General features: G+C 47.2%; 1 pseudogene; it reads right to left on the reverse strand.

Annotated features, from left to right (window-relative positions):
• Nucleotides 1-1,128: 1,128 nt before the first annotated feature.
• Nucleotides 1,129-4,364, reverse strand: LOC131111083 (uncharacterized; annotated as a pseudogene).
• Nucleotides 4,365-14,584: the final 10,220 nt, after the last annotated feature.

Below are 14,584 nucleotides of genomic sequence, written 5' to 3' on the forward strand. Positions count from 1 at the left end.
CAGATTTAGTGTGATGTGCTTTATTGCTTGGCACACACAACCATTGTTCGCAAATGCACTTTAAATTGCACTTTTTTGCACAAAATGCACTTTATTCACTCTCAAACACATTGTGAACAAAGGATGTTACGGCGGCGCATTGTGAGCCAGCGGAAGGTGCCAGGAGGCTCATTCCAATTGTGCCTGACGCAGCCTCGCATCCTCTCATATGTGCAACAGTTTCACATGGCTGAGAAGTACCGCTGTGGAGTTAGAGCGAAAATGAGACAAAGTGTTTCACTCGCTGTGATAATGTATTTCAAGCAAGCTATAGGCTTTGTGGTCAAAATTTTCTCCATATATGGCACATGTGTGCCACGTCCAAAAAAGCACTCCACTCGCTCAGAGAAGGCTTATGAAGAGCGTTTTGGCACTTATGGAACACATTTACTGTGATGTGCTTTATTGCTTGGCACACACAACCATTGTTCGCAAATGCACTTTATTCGCTCTGAAAAAAATTGTGAGCAATGGATAATACGGCAGTCCATTGCACGTCAGCTGAAGGTGCCAGGAGGCTCATTCCAAGTGTGCCTGATGCAACTTCACATCCCGTCCTACGTGCAACAGTTTCACGTGGCAGAGAAGCACTGCTGTGGAGTTAGAGCAAAAATGAGAAAAAGTGTTTCACTCGCTGTGATAATGTATTTTAAGCAACCTAGAGGCTTTGTGGTAAAAATCTTCTCCATACATGGCACATGTGTGCCACGTCCAAAAAAGCACTCCACTCGCTTAGAGAAGTCCTCCGAAGAGCGTTTTGGCACTTATGGAACACATTTAGTGTGATGTGCTTTATTGCTTGGCACACACAACCATTGTTTGAAAATGCACTTTATTCGCTCTCAAACACATTGTGAGCAAAGGATGATACGGCGAGTCATTGTGAGCCAGCGGAAGGGGCCAGGAGGCTCATTCCAAGTGTGCCTGACGCAGCTTCGCATCTCATTCTACGTGCAACAGTTTCAAGTGGCTGAGAAGCACTGCTGTGGAGTTAGAGAAAAAATGAGAAAAAGTGTTTCACTCGCTGTGATAATGTATTTCAAGCAACCTAGTTCTGACATACACTTTCGGTGCAACTTCGACACATCATCAGTGTTGTATCCTGGGTTCACTGGGTGTTTCGGGTCTCACAACAGACACCCTCGCCCAGGTGACCCAGCCGGGTTGATCAGTCCCGGCTTTTGTCCAAGTAGCTTTTCCACGGATCTCCCCGCTTGATCCACAGCCATCTGGACGCCTTTTCTGCTACGTCAGTGATGTTCTTGATGGCTCTTTTGTGCTGACCCTTCACTCCTAGCAACTTGAGTGCTCTAATGAGAGACTGGCCTACAAATCCCCTGCACCCGACCTCGATGGGGTTGCATTGGGTCCTCCATCCTCTGCTTCGGCATTCGTCTGCCAGCTCCTCATACTTGGCCGTCTTCCTCCCAAAGGCCTCTTCCATCCGGTCTTCCCAGGGAACAGTCAACAGTCAACTCCAGCAGGACCACTTGCCGAGTTGTTTCTGACACCAGGACCATGTCTGGCCTGAGAGTGGTCACTGCGATGTTCTCTGGGAATTTGAGCTGTCTCCCTAGGTCGACTTTCAGCTGCCAGTCTCGAGCTGTCGCCAGCAGCCCCCCTGCTTGATTCCGGCACTGCTTCGGCTTCTTCCCAGCCCTAACAAAGACGATGGACTGCCTTGTTGGTTGATGGTGTTTACTGGTGGAGATTCCTGTGCTGATGACCTCTGCAATGACCCGCAGCACTTGGTCATGGCGCCAGCGGTAGCGCCCGTCCCCCAGTGCCCTTGGGCAGCAGCTGAGGATGTGTTCCAGTGATCCAGCACTCCGGCAGAGAGGGCACAGTGGATTCTCCGCCAAGCCCCAGCGAAAGAGGTTGGACGGACTTGGGAGCACATCGTACACTGACCGGATGAGGAACTCAATCCGGTGTGGCTCAGATCGCCATAGCTCTGTCCACGATATCTTCCGGTCAGCTGCCTCCTCCCATCGGGTCCATGCTCCCTGCTGCCGCATCCCTACTGTCCTAGTACAGCGGGCTTACTCTACCCCTGCTCGGACTTCCTCCTGGATCAGCTGACGCCTTTCCTTTCCCTGGGCCTTGTTGAAGCAAGGTCTTTGGTTGCTCCCAAGGCCTGCCCATCCGGAAGCCACTGTTCCTACCAGTCGTAAGCGGGACTCAGCCTGGTCTACCGCCTCATGAGCTTTCCACTTCCTGCCAGTTCGTACTTCTACGCCAGCCGAGGAGACTTTGATGTCATTAGAGTCCCTATACAGCAGCACCTCTCTTGCTCGGTTGACCATAAACTCCTCCATCAGACTACTGAAGGGCAGTTTCAGCTTGTTGCTCCTCCCGTACAAGGCGATGCTGCTGAGGCTTCGCGGTAAGCCCAGGAAACAGCTGACCTTCCTCTCAAAGCCCTCAACGGTGGTCAGTGGCACATTGTAGACCAGCAGCGGCCAGAGTAGGCGTGGCAGGATGCCATGTTGGTAGATCCAGGCTTTAAACTTGCCTGGTAATCCTGACTTATCCACTGTCAGCCAGGTTCCCAACTCCTCTGATGTCGCTTGGAGTGCTCCGGTGTCCTTCAGGGTACAGTCATAGATCTTGCCCAGGCTCTTAACTGGCTTCTCCCCCATCGATGGAATCTGGGTGCCTCCGAGTGAGAAGCGAAACTGGTCTGTGACTTTCCCCTTCTTCACCACTAGAGACCTGGATTTGGCTGGCTTGAAGTTCATCCGGGCCCAGCTAATGAGACGCTCCAGGCCTTGAAGGATCCATCTACAGCCCGGGACTGATGTTGTAGTCACTGTCAGATTGTCCATAAACGCTCTGATGGGGGGCTGCCGCATACCAGACCTCGTGAGTGGACCTCTGCACTCCACCTCTGCTGACTTCACCAGCATATTCATGGCCAAGGCAAACAATATCACTGAAATGGTGCATCCTGTGATAATGCCCTTCTCCAGTCGATGAAATGCAGATTTCTTTGTTCCGGAAGTGACTCTCAAACTGAAGCAGCTGTAATAGTCCAATATGAGGTCCTTGATCTTGCCTGGAATGTGGTGTCTGTCAAGCGAGGTTTCCACCAGTTTGTGTGGGATAGACCCGTAGGCATTGGCAAGGTCAAGCCACAGGACTGCCAGGTCTCCTTTGCCTTCCCGTGCCTCCCGGATCAGCTGGGTGACGACTCCCGTATGCTCAATGCACCCTGGCACCTTTGGGACTCCCCCCTTCTGCACAGAGGTGTCGATATAACTGTTCCTCAGGAGGAACTCCGTTGTGCGCCGGGCAACGATACTGAAGAATATCTTGCCCTCGACACTAAGGAGTGAGATGATCCTGAACTGCTCGATGGTACGTGAATTCTCCTCCTTCGGAATCCAGACACCCTCTGCATGTCTCCACTGCTGTGCCACCTTCCCCCTTCTCCAGATGACTTTGAGGTACGTCCATAGTCGCTTCAAGAGACCGGGGCATCTCTTGTAGACCACATAAGGGACGCCACTGGGGCCTGGTGCTGAGCTGGATCTAGCTGCTTCGACAACCTCCTCAACTTCTTTCAAGGTTGGTTCCCTGGTGTTAAATTCCGTGGTAGGTTCTGGCGGGGTTATCAAGGACCTACATGGCCCAAGAGCTTCCTCTCTGGCGCTGTCGCTGTAGGTGGCACTGAGGTACTTGTTGACCTCCTCTTCTGTGCAGACAAGTTGGCCACTTCTTTTCTGCCCAAGGATCTTCTTGGTGAAGCCAAAGGGGTTCGAGATGAAGGCTCTCCGTTTCCTGGCTCTTTCCCTGGCCCTCCTCCTATGCCACTCAACTCGACGGAGAGTGATCAGTTTTTTCTTCAGGATATGTCGGAGCTCTGCCAGCCTAGCCTTCTCCTCCTCCCTTGCCTGCTTAAACTGCCGGCCAAGCAGTCTAAGTTCCTGCCGAAGTTGGCTGATCTTCACCTCCCGTCTGTTTGGCTCCCCCAGGCCTCTTGGTGGCTGGTGTTCTTTTATGCCAAACCTCTCAGCACCAATGCTGATGATCATTGCAGACATCGTCCGTATCTTCTGGTCTGCATCTCCCCTGACAGTATCTCTAAGGACTTGGTCCAGATCATTGCCAAACTTGAGCCACTCTCTTTCCTTGTTGGCAGAAGGCCACATGACCCGGCAATGTTCGGAATGCCTGACACAGGGTGGGGCTTGTGGAGCTTGGAGGTTCTGGGCACTGTGGGTTGACTCCGGGCCGGGCTCCTCCTGCGTCTCACCAGGTACTGGACCTGTGCGTTGCACCACCAGCTTCCCCGTCAAGCATTTCATTTTGGTCTGGTGGATCTTCAGACCACGCTGGTTCTTGCAGACTTTGCCAAATGGACAGGCTGCATTCGTTGTCGTTTTTCCATTAGCAAGGGTTAGGGTTAGGGTTAGGGATTGTCCGTCCTGTTGGGGTGCTCATCCTCCCCCCCTCTCGGGCACCCCTGGGGGTATGATTCTGTTGGGTTTTCCGTAGCTTGCTTGTGGGTGCACCCTCATGGGAGCAGCAGCTTAGGTTGCTAGCCCTCACTGCCCCGGTGACTGTCTTTACAGTTGTCAGCTGTCTCTCCAGCAGTCGCCATCCTTTTCATGGTTGTCAACCGGCCTATTCCCGGAGGTCACTGGCTTAGCCAGGTCAACTAGTGATAATGTATTTCAAGCAAGCTATAGCTTTGTGGTAAAAATCTTCACCATATATGGCACATGTGTGCCATGTCCAAAAAAGCACTCCACTCGCTCAGAGAAAGACTCCGAAGAACGTTTTGGCACTTATGGAACACATTTAGTGTGATGTGCTTTATTGCTTTGCACACACAACCATTGTTCTAAAATGCACTTTATTCAGTCTCAAACACATTGTGAGCAAAGGATCATACGGCGGGTCATTGTGAGCCAGCGGAAGGTGCCAAGGGGCTCATTCCAAGTGTGCCTGACGCAGCTTCGCATCCCATTCTATGTGCAACAGTTTCAAGTGGCTGAGAAGCACTGCTGTGGAGTTAGAGCAAAAATGAGAAAATGTGTTTCACTTGCTGTGATAATGTATTTCAAGCAAGCTTTGTGGTAAAAAATATTCTCCATATATGGCCCATGTGTGCCATGTCCAAAAAGGCACTCCACTCGCTCAGAGAATGCCTCCGAGGCGCGTTTTGACACTTACGGAACACATTTAGTTTGATGTGCTTTATTGCTTGGCACATGCAACCATTGTTCGAAAATGCACTTTATTCACTCTCAAACACATTGTGAGCAAAGGATGATACTGCTGGTCATTGTGAGCCAGCGGAAGGTCCCAGGAGGCTCATTTAAAGTGTGCCTGACGCAGCTTCGCATCCCGTTCTATCTGCAACAGTTTCACATGGCAGAGCAGCACTGTTGTGGAGTTAGAGCAAAAATCAGAAAAAGTGTTTCACTCGCTGTGATAATGTATTTCAAGCAACCTAGAGGCTTTGTGGTAAAAAATTTTCACCATATATGGCACATGTGTGACACGTCCAAAAAAGCACTCCACTCGCTCAGAGAAGAGCGTTTTGGCACTTATGGAACACATTTAGTGTGATGTGCATTATTGCTTGGCACACACAGCCATTGTTCGAAAATGCACTTTATTCGCTCTCAAACACATTTTGAGCAAAGGATGATACGGCAGGTCAGAGTGAGCCAGCGGAAGGTGCCAGGAGGCTCATTCCAAGTGTGCCTGACGCAGCTTCGCATCCCGTTCTATCTGCAACAGTTTAATGTGGCTGAGAAGCACTGCTGTGGAGTTACACCTAAAATGAGAAAAAGTTTTTCACTCGCTGTGATAATGTATTTCAAGCAACCTAGAGGTTTTGTGGTAAAAATTTTCTCCATATATGGCACATGTGTGACACGTCCAAAAAAGCACTCCACTCGCTCAGAGAAGAGCGTTTTGGCACTTATGGAACACATTTAGTGTGATGTGCATTATTGCTAGGCACACACAACCATTGTTCGAAAATGCACTTTATTCGCTCTCAAACACATTTTGAGCAAAGGATGATACGGCAGGTCAGAGTGAGCCAGCGGAAGGTGCCAGGAGGCTCATTCCAAGTGTGCCTGACGCAGCTTCGCATCCCGTTCTATCTGCAACAGTTTCATGTGGCTGAGAAGCACTGCTGTGGAGTTACACCTAAAATGAGAAAAAGTGTTTCACTCGCTGTGATAATGTATTTCAAGCAACCTAGAGGCTTTGTGGTAAAAATTTTCTCCATATATGGCACATGTGTGACGTCCAAAAAAGCACTCCACTCGCTCAAAGAGCGTTTTTGGCACTTATGGAACACATTTAGTGTGATGTGCATTATTGCTTGGCTCACACAACCATTGTTCGAAAATGCACTTTATTCGCTCTCAAACACATTTTCAGCAAAGGATGATACGGCAGGTCAGAGTGAGCCAGCGGAAGGTGCCAGGAGGCTCATTCCAAGTGTGCCTGACGCAGCTTCGCATCCCGTTCTATCTGCAACAGTTTCATGTGGCTGAGAAGCACTGCTGTGGAGTTACACCTAAAATGAGAAAAAAAGTTTCCCTCGCTGTGATAATGTATTTCAAGCAACCTAGAGGCTTTGTGGTAAAAATTTTCTCCATATATGGCACATGTGTGACACGTCCAAAAAAGCACTCCACTCGCTCAAAGAGCGTTTTTGGCACTTATGGAACACTTTTAGTGTGATGTGCATTATTGCTTGGCACACACAACCATTGTTCGAAAATGCACTTTATTCGCTCTCAAACACATTTTCAGCAAAGGATGATACGGCAGGTCAGAGTGAGCCCGCGGAAGGTGCCAGGAGGCTCATTCCAAGTGTGCCTGACGCAGCTTCGCATCCCGTTCTATCTGCAACAGTTTCATGTGGCTGAGAAGCACTGCTGTGGAGTTACACCTAAAATGAGAAAAAGTTTTTCACTCGCTGTGATAATGTATTTCAAGCAACCTAGAGGTTTTGTGGTAAAAATTTTCTCCATATATGGCACATGTGTGACACGTCCAAAAAAGCACTCCACTCGCTCAAAGAGCGTTTTTGGCACTTATGGAACACTTTTAGTGTGATGTGCATTATTGCTTGGCACACACAACCATTGTTCGAAAATGCACTTTACTCGCTCTCAAACACATTTTGAGCAAAGGATGATACGGCAGGTCAGAGTGAGCCCGCGGAAGGTGCCAGGAGGCTCATTCCAAGTGTGCCTGACGCAGCTTCGCATCCCGTTCTATCTGCAACAGTTTCATGTGGCTGAGAAGCACTGCTGTGGAGTTACACCTAAAATGAGAAAAAAAGTTTCCCTCGCTGTGATAATGTATTTCAAGCAACCTAGAGGCTTTGTGGTAAAAATTTTCTCCATATATGGCACATGTGTGACACGTCCAAAAAAGCACTCCACTCGCTCAAAGAGCGTTTTTGGCACTTATGGAACACTTTTAGTGTGATGTGCATTATTGCTTGGCACACACAGCCATTGTTCGAAAATGCACTTTATTCGCTCTCAAACACATTTTGAGCAAAGGATGATACGGCAGGTCAGAGTGAGCCAGCGGAAGGTGCCAGGAGGCTCATTCTAAGTGTGCCTGACGCAGCTTCGCATCCCGTTCTATCTGCAACAGTTTCATGTGGCTGAGAAGCACTGCTGTGGAGTTACACCTAAAATGAGAAAAAGTGTTTCACTCGCTGTGATAATGTATTTCAAGCAACCTAGAGGCTTTGTGGTAAAAATTTTCTCCATATATGGCACATGTGTGACACGTCCAAAAAAGCACTCCACTCGCTCAGAGAAGAGCGTTTTGGCACTTATGGAACACATGTAGTGTGATGTGCATTATTACTTGGCACACACAACCATTGTTCGAAAATGCACTTTATTCGCTCTCAAACACATTTTTAGCAAAGGATGATACGGCAGGTCAGAGTGAGCCCGCGGAAGGTGCCAGGAGGCTCATTCCAAGTGTGCCTGACGCAGCTTCGCATCCCGTTCTATCTGCAACAGTTTCATGTGGCTCAGAAGCACTGCTGTGGAGTTACACCTAAAATGAAAAAAAGTGTTTCACTCGCTGTGATAATGTATTTCAAGCAACCTAGAGGCTTTGTGGTAAAAATTTTCTACATATATGGCACATGTGTGACACGTCCAAAAAAGCACTCCACTCGCTCAGAGAAGAGCGTTTTGGCACTTATGGAACACATTTAGTGTGATGTGCATTATTGCTTGGCACACACAACCATTGTTCGAAAATGCACTTTATTCGCTCTCAAACACATTTTGAGCAAAGGATGATACGGCAGGTCAGAGTGAGCCAGCGGAAGGTGCCAGGAGGCTCATTCCAAGTGTGCCTGACGCAGCTTCGCATCCCGTTCTATCTGCAACAGTTTCATGTGGCTGAGAAGCACTGCTGTGGAGTTACACCTAAAATGAGAAAAAGTGTTTCACTCGCTGTGATAATGTATTTCAAGCAACCTAGAGGCTTTGTGGTAAAAATTTTCTCCATATATGGCACATGTGTGACACGTCCAAAAAAGCACTCCACTCGCTCAGAGAAGAGCGTTTTGGCACTTATGGAACACGTTTAGTGTGATGTGCATTATTGCTTGGCACACACAACCATTGTTCGAAAATGCACTTTATTCGCTCTCAAACACATTTTGAGCAAAGGATGATACGGCAGGTCAGAGTGAGCCAGCGGAAGGTGCCAGGAGGCTCATTCCAAGTGTGCCTGACGCAGCTTCGCATCCCGTTCTATCTGCAACAGTTTAATGTGGCTGAGAAGCACTGCTGTGGAGTTACACCTAAAATGAGAAAAAGTGTTTCACTCGCTGTGATAATGTATTACAAGCAACCTAGAGGCTTTGTGGTAAAAATTTTCTACATATATGGCACATGTGTGACACGTCCAAAAAAGCACTCCACTCGCTCAGAGAAGAGCGTTTTGGCACTTATGGAACACTTTTAGTGTGATGTGCATTATTGCTTGGCACACACAACCATTGTTCGAAAATGCACTTTATTCGCTCTCAAACACATTTTCAGCAAAGGATGATACGGCAGGTCAGAGTGAGCCAGCGGAAGGTGCCAGGAGGCTCATTCTAAGTGTGCCTGACGCAGCTTCGCATCCCGTTCTATCTGCAACAGTTTCATGTGGCTGAGAAGCACTGCTGTGGAGTTACACCTAAAATAAAAAAAAAGTGTTTCACTCGCTGTGATAATGTATTTCAAGCAACCTAGAGGCTTTGTGGTAAAAATTTTCTACATATATGGCACATGTGTGACACGTCCAAAAAAGCACTCCACTCGCTCAGAGAGGAGCGTTTTGGCACTTATGGAACACATTTAGTGTGATGTGCATTATTGCTTGGCACACACAACCATTGTTCGAAAATGCACTTTATTCGCTCTCAAACACATTTTGAGCAAAGGATTATACGGCAGGTCAGAGTGAGCCAGCAGAAGGTGCCAGGAGGCTCATTCCAAGTGTGCCTGACGCAGCTTCGCATCCCGTTCTATCTGCAACAGTTTCATGTGGCTGAGAAGCACTGCTGTGGAGTTACAACCTAAAATGAGAAAAAGTGTTTCACTCGCTGTGATAATGTATTTCAAGCAACCTAGAGGCTTTGTGGTAAAAATTTTCTACATATATGGCACATGTGTGACACGTCCAAAAAAGCACTCCACTCGCTCAGAGAAGAGCGTTTTGGCACTTATGGAACACATTTAGTGTGATGTGCATTATTGCTTGGCACACACAGCCATTGTTCGAAAATTCACTTTATTCGCTCTCAAACACATTTTGAGCAAAGGATGATACGGCAGGTCAGAGTGAGCCAGCGGAAGGTGCCAGGAGGCTCATTCTAAGTGTGCCTGACGCAGCTTCGCATCCCGTTCTATCTGCAACAGTTTCATGTGGCTGAGAAGCACTGCTGTGGAGTTACACCTAAAATGAGAAAAAGTGTTTCACTCGCTGTGATAATGTATTTCAAGCAACCTAGAGGCTTTGTGGTAAAAATTTTCTCCATATATGGCACATGTGTGACACGTCCAAAAAAGCACTCCACTCGCTCAGAGAAGAGCGTTTTGGCACTTATGGAACACATTTAGTGTGATGTGCATTATTGCTTGGCACACACAACCATTGTTCGAAAATGCACTTTATTCGCTCTCAAACACATTTTGAGCAAAGGATGATACGGCAGGTCAGAGTGAGCCAGCGAAAGGTGCCAGGAGGCTCATTCCAAGTGTGCCTGACGCAGCTTCGCATCCCGTTCTATCTGCAACAGTTTCATGTGGCTGAGAAGCACTGCTGTGGAGTTACACCTAAAATGAGAAAAAGTGTTTCACTCGCTGTGATAATGTATTTCAAGCAACCTAGAGGCTTTGTGGTAAAAATTTTCTACATATATGGCACATGTGTGACACGTCCAAAAAAGCACTCCACTCGCTCAGAGAAGAGCGTTTTGGCACTTATGGAACACATTTAGTGTGATGTGCATTATTGCTTGGCACACACAACCATTGTTCGAAAATGCACTTTATTCGCTCTCAAACACATTTTGAGCAAAGGATGATACGGCAGGTCAGAGTGAGCCCGCGGAAGGTGCCAGGAGGCTCATTCTAAGTGTGCCTGACGCAGCTTCGCATCCCGTTCTATCTGCAACAGCTTCATGTGGCTGAGAAGCACTGCTGTGGAGTTACACCTAAAATGAGAAAAAGTGTTTCACTCGCTGTGATAATGTATTTCAAGCAACCTAGAGGCTTTGTGGTAAAAATTTTCTCCATATATGGCACATGTGTGACACGTCCAAAAAAGCACTCCACTCGCTCAGAGAAGAGCGTTTTGGCACTTATGGAACACATTTAGTGTGATGTGCATTATTGCTTGGCACACACAACCATTGTTCGAAAATGCACTTTATTCGCTCTCAAACACATTTTGAGCAAAGGATGATACGGCAGGTCAGAGTGAGCCAGCGAAAGGTGCCAGGAGGCTCATTCCAAGTGTGCCTGACGCAGCTTCGCATCCCGTTCTATCTGCAACAGTTTCATGTGGCTGCGAAGCACTGCTGTGGAGTTACACCTAAAATGAGAAAAAAAGTTTCACTCGCTGTGATAATGTATTTCAAGCAACCTAGAGGCTTTGTGGTAAAAAATTTCTACATATATGGCACATGTGTGACACGTCCAAAAAAGCACTCCACTCGCTCAGAGAAGAGCGTTTTGGCACTTATGGAACACATTTAGTGTGATGTGCATTATTGCTTGGCACACACAGCCATTGTTCGAAAATTCACTTTATTCGCTCTCAAACACATTTTGAGCAAAGGATGATACGGCAGGTCAGAGTGAGCCAGCGGAAGGTGCCAGGAGGCTCATTCTAAGTGTGCCTGACGCAGCTTCGCATCCCGTTCTATCTGCAACAGTTTCATGTGGCTGAGAAGCACTGCTGTGGAGTTACACCTAAAATGAGAAAAAGTGTTTCACTCGCTGTGATAATGTATTTCAAGCAACCTAGAGGCTTTGTGGTAAAAATTTTCTCCATATATGGCACATGTGTGACACGTCCAAAAAAGCACTCCACTCGCTCAGAGAAGAGCGTTTTGGCACTTATGGAACACATTTAGTGTGATGTGCATTATTGCTTGGCACACACAGTCATTGTTCGAAAATGCACTTTATTCGCTCTCAAACACATTTTGAGCAAAGGATGATACGGCAGGTCAGAGTGAGCCAGCGGAAGGTGCCAGGAGGCTCATTCTAAGTGTGCCTGACGCAGCTTCGCATCCCGTTCTATCTGCAACAGTTTCATGTGGCTGAGAAGCACTGCTGTGGAGTTACACCTAAAATGAAAAAAAGTGTTTCACTCGCTGTGATAATGTATTTCAAGCAACCTAGAGGCTTTGTGGTAAAAATTTTCTCCATATATGGCACATGTGTGACACGTCCAAAAAAGCACTCCACTCGCTCAGAGAAGAGCGTTTTGGCACTTATGGAACACATTTAGTGTGATGTGCATTATTGCTTGGCACACACAGTCATTGTTCGAAAATGCACTTTATTCGCTCTCAAACACATTTTGAGCAAAGGATGATACGGCAGGTCAGAGTGAGCCAGCGGAAGGTGCCAGGAGGCTCATTCTAAGTGTGCCTGACGCAGCTTCGCATCCCGTTCTATCTGCAACAGTTTCATGTGGCTGAGAAGCACTGCTGTGGAGTTACACCTAAAATGAGAAAAAGTGTTTCACTCGCTGTGATAATGTATTTCAAGCAACCTAGAGGCTTTGTGGTAAAAATTTTCTCCATATATGGCACATGTGTGACACGTCCAAAAAAGCACTCCACTCGCTCAGAGAAGAGCGTTTTGGCACTTATGGAACACATTTAGTGTGATGTGCATTATTGCTTGGCACACACAACCATTGTTCGAAAATGCACTTTATTCGCTCTCAAACACATTTTGAGCAAAGGATGATACGGCAGGTCAGAGTGAGCCAGCGAAAGGTGCCAGGAGGCTCATTCCAAGTGTGCCTGACGCAGCTTCGCATCCCGTTCTATCTGCAACAGTTTCATGTGGCTGAGAAGCACTGCTGTGGAGTTACACCTAAAATGAGAAAAAGTGTTTCACTCGCTGTGATAATGTATTTCAAGCAACCTAGAGGCTTTGTGGTAAAAATTTTCTCCATATATGGCACATGTGTGACACGTCCAAAAAAGCACTCCACTCGCTCAGAGAAGAGCGTTTTGGCACTTATGGAACACATTTAGTGTGATGTGCATTATTGCTTGGCACACACAGTCATTGTTCGAAAATGCACTTTATTCGCTCTCAAACACATTTTCAGCAAAGGATGATACGGCAGGTCAGAGTGAGCCCACGGAAGGTGCCAGGAGGCTCATTCCAAGTGTGCCTGACGCAGCTTCGCATCCCGTTCTATCTGCAACAGTTTCATGTGGCTGAGAAGCACTGCTGTGGAGTTACACCTAAAATGAGAAAAAGTGTTTCACTCGCTGTGATAATGTATTTCAAGCAACCTAGAGGCTTTGTGGTAAAAATTTTCTCCATATATGGCACATGTGTGACACGTCCAAAAAAGCACTCCACTCGCTCAGAGAAGAGCGTTTTGGCACTTATGGAACACATTTAGTGTGATGTGCATTATTGCTTGGCACACACAACCATTGTTCGAAAATGCACTTTATTCGCTCTCAAACACATTTTGAGCAAAGGATGATACGGCAGGTCAGAGTGAGCCAGCGGAAGGTGCCAGGAGGCTCATTCTAAATGTGCCTGACGCAGCTTCGCATCCCGTTCTATCTGCAACAGTTTCATGTGGCTGAGAAGCACTGCTGTGGAGTTACACCTAAAATGAAAAAAAGTGTTTCACTCGCTGTGATAATGTATTTCAAGCAACCTAGAGGCTTTGTGGTAAAAATTTTCTACATATATGGCACATGTGTGACACGTCCAAAAAAGCACTCCACTCGCTCAGAGAAGAGCGTTTTGGCACTTATGGAACACGTTTAGTGTGATGTGCATTATTGCTTGGCACACACAACCATTGTTCGAAAATGCACTTTATTCGCTCTCAAACACATTTTGAGCAAAGGATGATACGGCAGGTCAGAGTGAGCCAGCGAAAGGTGCCAGGAGGCTCATTCCAAGTGTGCCTGACGCAGCTTCGCATCCCGTTCTATCTGCAACAGTTTCATGTGGCTGAGAAGCACTGCTGTGGAGTTACACCTAAAATGAGAAAAAGTGTTTCACTCGCTGTGATAATGTATTTCAAGCAACCTAGAGGCTTTGTGGTAAAAATTTTCTCCATATATGGCACATGTTTGACACGTCCAAAAAAGCACTCCACTCGCTCAGAGAAGAGCGTTTTGGCACTTATGGAACACATTTAGTGTGATGTGCATTATTGCTTGGCACACACAGTCATTGTTCGAAAATGCACTTTATTCGCTCTCAAACACATTTTCAGCAAAGGATGATACGGCAGGTCAGAGTGAGCCAGCGAAAGGTGCCAGGAGGCTCATTCCAAGTGTGCCTGACGCAGCTTCGCATCCCGTTCTATCTGCAACAGTTTCATGTGGCTGAGAAGCACTGCTGTGGAGTTACACCTAAAATGAAAAAAAGTGTTTCACTCGCTGTGATAATGTATTTCAAGCAACCTAGAGGCTTTGTGGTAAAAATTTTCTACATATATGGCACATGTGTGACACGTCCAAAAAAGCACTCCACTCGCTCAGAGAAGAGCGTTTTGGCACTTATGGAACACATTTAGTGTGATGTGCATTATTGCTTGGCACACACAGTCATTGTTCGAAAATGCACTTTATTCGCTCTCAAACACATTTTCAGCAAAGGATGATACGGCAGGTCAGAGTGAGCCCACGGAAGGTGCCAGGAGGCTCATTCCAAGTGTGCCTGACGCAGCTTCGCATCCCGTTCTATCTGCAACAGTTTCATGTGGCTGAGAAGCACTGCTGTGGAGTTACACCTAAAATGAGAAAAAGTGTTTC

Source organism: Doryrhamphus excisus, linkage group LG14 (assembly GCF_037039965.1).
Source record: "Doryrhamphus excisus strain RoL-2023G ecotype Guam linkage group LG14, RoL_Dexc_Guam_v1.1, whole genome shotgun sequence".
Taxonomy (NCBI): Eukaryota; Metazoa; Chordata; class Actinopteri; order Syngnathiformes; family Syngnathidae; genus Doryrhamphus; species Doryrhamphus excisus.